This window comes from Gossypium hirsutum, chromosome D07 (assembly GCF_007990345.1).
Source record: "Gossypium hirsutum isolate 1008001.06 chromosome D07, Gossypium_hirsutum_v2.1, whole genome shotgun sequence".
NCBI classification, from domain to species: Eukaryota; Viridiplantae; Streptophyta; class Magnoliopsida; order Malvales; family Malvaceae; genus Gossypium; species Gossypium hirsutum.
In genome coordinates this window covers 22,127,360-22,133,368 of record NC_053443.1, presented here as the reverse complement: position 1 = coordinate 22,133,368, position 6,009 = coordinate 22,127,360, and the positions used below count along the sequence as shown (strand labels likewise).

The following is a 6,009-nucleotide window of genomic DNA, read 5'->3' as shown; positions in this document are numbered from 1 at the left end:
TTTTGGATCAAGATTGGGCCATGTTTACCAGAATTTGATAAAAAAGATCTCTTACATGCCATAGGGGTTACTTTCGGAGGTGTTCTCAAATCTGAAGTTAATGGTGAGTTTTGTCGCCTTAGAGTTAATTTAAAAATACAGAAACCCTTGCGTAGGGGAATATTTGTTTTACGAAGCAATGGAAGTAGATACTGGATCCCTTTCAAATACGAGAGATTACCAAAATTCTGCTTTGGTTGTGGCATAATGGGGCATGATTTTCAAGAATGCACAGTAGTGGAACCTGCAGAAAAAGACAAAATTAGAGAAGACCCACCTTTTTCTTTAGCACTTAAAGCAGAATTAAATTTAATTGGAAAGGAGTGTTTGAAATTTAATGCTATAGGGAAAAAATTACAATCACAGAGCTCGTACACAGGAGGAGTCATAGTGAATCAAGAAACGTGCTTGTAGGATGGTAAAAATAGTGGTCAGATTCCAGTACTGCAAAAAGAGATGTGGGCGTCAATAACAGGAACAGAGATAAGGAAGCAGCTGGAAGGAGAACAAGGTAGGAATATTTCAGAAAAAGACAAAACCGACGAAGAATTATTACAGCCAATAAAGAAATTCAGCTGGAGGAGAGTAAATCGTTAGAACCGATGGAATGTCATGGACTTGAGAGTAAATTGCAAAAGAGGAAATTGGCAGATATTGATTATGATGATTACATCACAGAAGAATCACGGGATAAGGCAACAAAAAGGAAGAGATGTGAAGGAAAGTAGTTATTACACGAGGTGGAAACAAATATGTCAGTTGTCAACCTCACCCAGAATAGATCGACGGCTGCCAAAAGGCAAGCCGACCGGACGCAATAAAAATCATTTGCTAGAATGTCCGTGGATTGGGGAGCCCACGGGCAGTAAGAAGGTTTCGATTTTTACTGAAACAGAATAATCCCCAAATAGTCTTCATCATGGAGACTAAAGTTAGTGAAAGGCGAATGTAGAGTATTAGACGGAGGTGTGGCTTTCTGAATGGCTTTGATGTATGAGTAGTAGGTTCGCGAGGAGGACTCTGTCTAGCATGGAAAGAGCAGACCCAGGTTAGTCTTCAAACCTTTTCAAATAATCATATTGATGTATTGATTAAAGAAGATGATGGTGGTACAGAATGAAGATTCATAGGGTTTTATGGGTCAACTTATATACATGATAAAACTAGTTCTTGGAATTTATTAAGAACTCTAGGGCAGGAACAGAATTATCCTTGGCTAGTTTGTGGAGATTTTAACGAAATAATGTATTCTTTTAAAAAAAAGGGAGGTCAGGCAAGGGAGGAAAAAATGATGGAAGCATTCCATGATGTACTAGGAGAGTGCCAACTTATTGATGTAGGATATTCAGGAGTATGGTATACGTGGGAGAGAGGGAATCTACCGAGTACAAACATTAGAGAAAGACTGGATCGTGGCGTTGCAAATGGAAAATGGATGGAGTCTTTCCCAAGTGGCAATGTTCACCATTTAACGTCTTCACTTTCTGATCATTGCCCTCTTTTGATTAACACAACAAATGCGGGTAGGTTAAAAAGAACTCCAAGATTTAAGTTTGAGGCATGGTGGACTGCAGAGGAATCGACTGAAGAGGAGATTAGGAAATCATGGGAGTCATCAAATGGATCTCTAGTTGAAAAATTCAAAAGTTTACAGATCAGTCTGACAAGATGGACACAATCGATAAGGAAGGCCCGGAAAGAGTTGACGAATAAATTCACAAAGGAGCTTGAAATTCTGCTGGAGAAGGACAGAGATGATGATACAATGGCACAGATAATAAATGCGAGAATCCATTTAAAATTGGAAGTTGATAAAGAAGAGATGTACTGGGAACAAAGAGCAAGAGCAAACTAGCTTCAGCTAGGGGACAAGAATACGGCATTTTTCCACAAATATGCTTCAATACGAAAACGTATTAATACGGTTAACAGGCTGGATACAGATGATGGAAAGGTGATTGTTGAAGAAATAAAAATAATTGAGACTGCTGCAAAGTACTTCCAAAATCTTTTTCTATCTAATGGGGTAGGGAATCTTTCCCACCTCTTATCAGGTATCAAGAATAGCATCTCTCCAGACATCAACACAATTCTACTTGCACGATATACGGCAAAAGAGATCTCCAATGCAATAAAAGGTATGGGACCCACTAAAGCACCATGTTATGATGGCTTTCCAGCACTTTTCTTCCAGAATTACTGGCATATTATGGGTAAAGATATTGAAGAATTTTTCTTGGGAGTTTTGAATGATGGAAAAAGCCTTTGTGATTTCAACCTTACTGACATAGTACTTATCCCGAAGATTCTCAACCCCACAAATCTTGTCAACTTCAGGCCTATCAGCTTATGCACAGTTATTTATAAAATAGTAGCCAAAGTTATTGCTAATCGTCTTTAGGAATTCATTGGTGGATGTATTGACAATGCTCAGAGTGCGTTTATTCCTGGGAGGTTAATTTCTAACAATATTTTGGTTGCCTATGAAATTATGCATACACTTCGACAAAAAAAAACGGGGAAAAAAGGATTCATGGCAATGAAACTCGACATGAGCAAATCATATGACAGAGTTGAGTGGACATTCCTGAAAGAAGTAATGCGTCGAATGGGCTTTGCAAAGGAATGGATATCACTAATTATGAGATGCATTTCTACAGTCTCTTATGTGGTAAACATCAATGGAAGGAGGAGTAATGTTTTCAAACCTACTGGAGGACTCCGTCAAGGGGACCCACTTAGTCCTTTTCTTTTTCTAATCTGTAGTGAGGGACTTTCGTCCTTACTCAGGATAGCAACAGCAGAAGGTTTGATTAAAGGAGCTAAGGCTAGTAGAAGGGGCCCGGCGATCTCACATTTATTATTTGCGGACGATTGTATCTTGTTCAGTGAAGCTTCAAAAAATAAAACCATGATTTTGAAAGACATCTTGAAGGAATACGAGAGGTGTTCAGGCCAACGTGTGAATTTTAACAAGTCCACGATTTTTTCAGTTCCAATATGGTGGAAGGGGACAAAGCAGCTATTTCAATTGAAATGGGAATAAGGCGTTCAACAAATATGGAGAAATATTTAGGACTGCCTAATATGGTAGGAAGGAAAAAGAAGGAATCCTTTTAGAACCTTAAGGATAGGATTAAATTGAAGATCGAGAATGGGAGTACAAGGTTTCTATCACAAGGGGGAAAAAAGGTTTTTATAAAATCTGTTCTTCAGGCTATACCTACTTACACTATGGCATGCTTTCTTCTACCAAAATCATTATGTAAGGAGTTCGAAAATATTTTCGCTAGATACTGGTGGTAAAAAAGTCAGAAATCAAAAAGGATTCATTGGTGCAAATGGAAAGCTATGTGCAGCTCTAAAGAGGAGGGCGGAATGGGATATAGAGATATGGCTCAATTTAATATTTCTTTACTTGCTAAGCAGGGTTGGAGAATTATCAATAATCAGGATGCTCTTGTTACGCAAGTTCTTAAAGCGAAATATTTTCCAAATGATCATTTTTTAAATTCTCTCTTGGGAAATTCCGGCTCTTATGTATGGAAAAGTATTTGGGCAGCGAAGGCTTTACTGGCAAAGGGGTTATGCTGGAGAGTTGGTACGGGTTCTAATATACTCATTAATGATGATGCTTGGGTTCCGGAGGCAGCAAATTTTAGATTATCAACAGTGAATAATTCAATGCGTAATCTCAAAGTTAATGAGTTAATTGATAGCAATACCAGGCTTTGGAAGAGGGAGTTGATAAATAATACCTTCACAGAAGAAGACGCTGCAAGAATTCTTCGGATCCCTCTGGCACGAACGCCTCACGAGGATTTCCTCATCTGGGGAGGTGAGTTGACGGGTGAATTCACGGTCCGAAGTGCTTATAAACTTTTACAGAGTTCGAATGAAGACCCTAGCGCTTATGCGTTACAACTTACCTATAGGAAATTCTACAAAAAACTTTGGAGCCTAAATCTACCAGCTAAAATTGCAATTACAATATGGAGGTTATCATGGAACTTCTTGCCTACAAAAGTGAATATACAGCACAGGAAGCTTTCAAACATCACAACATGTCCTCGTTGTGAAGCACGAGCTGAAACATTGGACCATCTTTTTCGAGAGTGCCCTGTCACAATTGATGTATGGATTGCGTTATCATTCCAAGGTTTTTTACTAGACCAGAGTATGGATTTCGTACAGTGGATTACCTGGGTATTTGAACAACTCAATCCTTGTCAAAGTCGTTTATTCTGCTGCGCTCTATGGGCCATATGGAGAGATCGAAACAAAAGAATACACGAAGGAAAAGTTAGCAACGGCAAAGAAACTGCAAACTTCATCAACAACTACATTAATGAGTTAACTCACTTTGAAAGAAGGAAATCGACAAAAATCACAGGAAAACAAAGATGGCAGCATCCACATCGTGAGTTTATAAAAATAAATTTTGATGGAGCATATCATGAAAGTCAGTATTGCTCAGCCATAGGTATTGTGGCCAGAGATGCCGAATGAAGAGTTTTGTTATCCTATTCAGAGTTACAGAAAGACATTACCTCTGCATTTGCTGCTGAAGCAATAGCTTGTTGGAGAGCAGTCCAAATCGGAGTCGATCGGGAATGGCAATCAGTCATTTTTTAGGGAGATTCCCTCGCAATAATTAAAAAAATGCAATACCACAGATCAAGATCGATCAATGGTAGGGGTTTATATTCATGATATCCAGTAGGAAATCAGTAAGTTTAATAAAGTCAGATTTCAGCACACACCAAGATCTGCAAATAATCTCGCACACATTCTTGCAACGGAAACCTTAAAGAGGAAAGAGGAGATTTACCTTGAAATAGAGGTTCCTGAGTATGCAAAGGAGCAGAGAAGATATGACTGGTTGCGTGAACCAGACTAGAAAATGACAGAAGATGAGGGAAGAAAGGAAGAAATGCTTCAAAACTAAAGAAAGTGAAACGGTTCAAAAGAAGCTTTGCCAGAGAAATCGTCGGAATGGAAATGAAATGATGGGAAGACGAAATGACAGATTTCAGCAAATTTTGATTGGGCATTTAGTCGGTGCTTTTATTATAGGTTCCAGAACTCTCTTTTTTCAGAACTCTCTTTTTAATATCTAGATTTTTTCAACTTTGGCCATCTGTTTTGGGCCGGGTTTTTCTAGGATAATAGGTTTATAAGTTTTGTCATACTGTTTTCTATTAATAAAGCCCATTCTTAATTTTTTTCAAAAAAAAAAATTTAACATTAAAAAGAAAGAAAGAAAATAAGTTTTTTAAACAATGTAGTGGCATCATTGTAATAACTTGAAATGTTAGTGGCATTTTTGTAAGTTTAAAAAGATCGGAGGAAAAAAAAAACTAAATTCAGTGACATTTGATATAATTTACCCAAATAAAATAGAAACAAGGGTAAACTAAACCACAAGTCACTTTAAAATAGCATTGTTCTTATTTTGGTCACCTTAATTTTTTTTGTCAATTTAGTCATTCTAATTAAGATAATTACTTAAATTGGTCATTTTTATTAAAAATTTCATTAATCTACTAATAATTTGCTGACGTGATTTTTTTTTTACTTTTTACTAAAGTTAGGACCTCTCTATAATTAGTTCAGAATACTTTTTTTGGTTTATTTATAAGTTGAAGATTTCAATGGTAGCATCCTCAACATTTGAATTTTGCTTAAGGTATATTCGACAACGACGACAATCAACCATGACTATGACCCCACTCTTTCTGATGAACCCACCTACTAGTCTATTGCCACTAATCACCCTATCGCCACTGACAACCACAAGGACGTTGCCTCTATTGTTACTTCAAATAAAATTTCTCTCTTTTGTTTTAATCTTTAGTTTGTTTGATAACTGTATTTTTCTACAAATTTATATTTGGAAAATTAGACTCAATTGTTTTAGATTCCTTTCTTTTGGAGGATTTTACTTTAAGAACAATATGATAACACTAA

General features: G+C 37.0%; 1 long non-coding RNA gene across 3 annotated transcripts; it reads right to left on the bottom strand.

Moving 5' to 3' along the window:
• LOC107954424 (uncharacterized) lies at window positions 1–5,144 on the bottom strand. 3 transcript variants are annotated; one of them, XR_001699551.2, is made up of 5 exons: window positions 4,590–5,144; window positions 4,242–4,293; window positions 3,798–4,159; window positions 398–483; window positions 1–283 (listed from the first exon to the last, which is right to left on the bottom strand). It is a non-coding gene; the product is annotated as an uncharacterized lncRNA (long non-coding RNA). The 3 variants fall into 3 exon arrangements; XR_001699552.2 differs by having other exon boundaries at window positions 415–483; XR_001699550.2 differs by lacking the exon at window positions 398–483 and having other exon boundaries at window positions 93–283.
• Window positions 5,145–6,009: the final 865 nt, after the last annotated feature.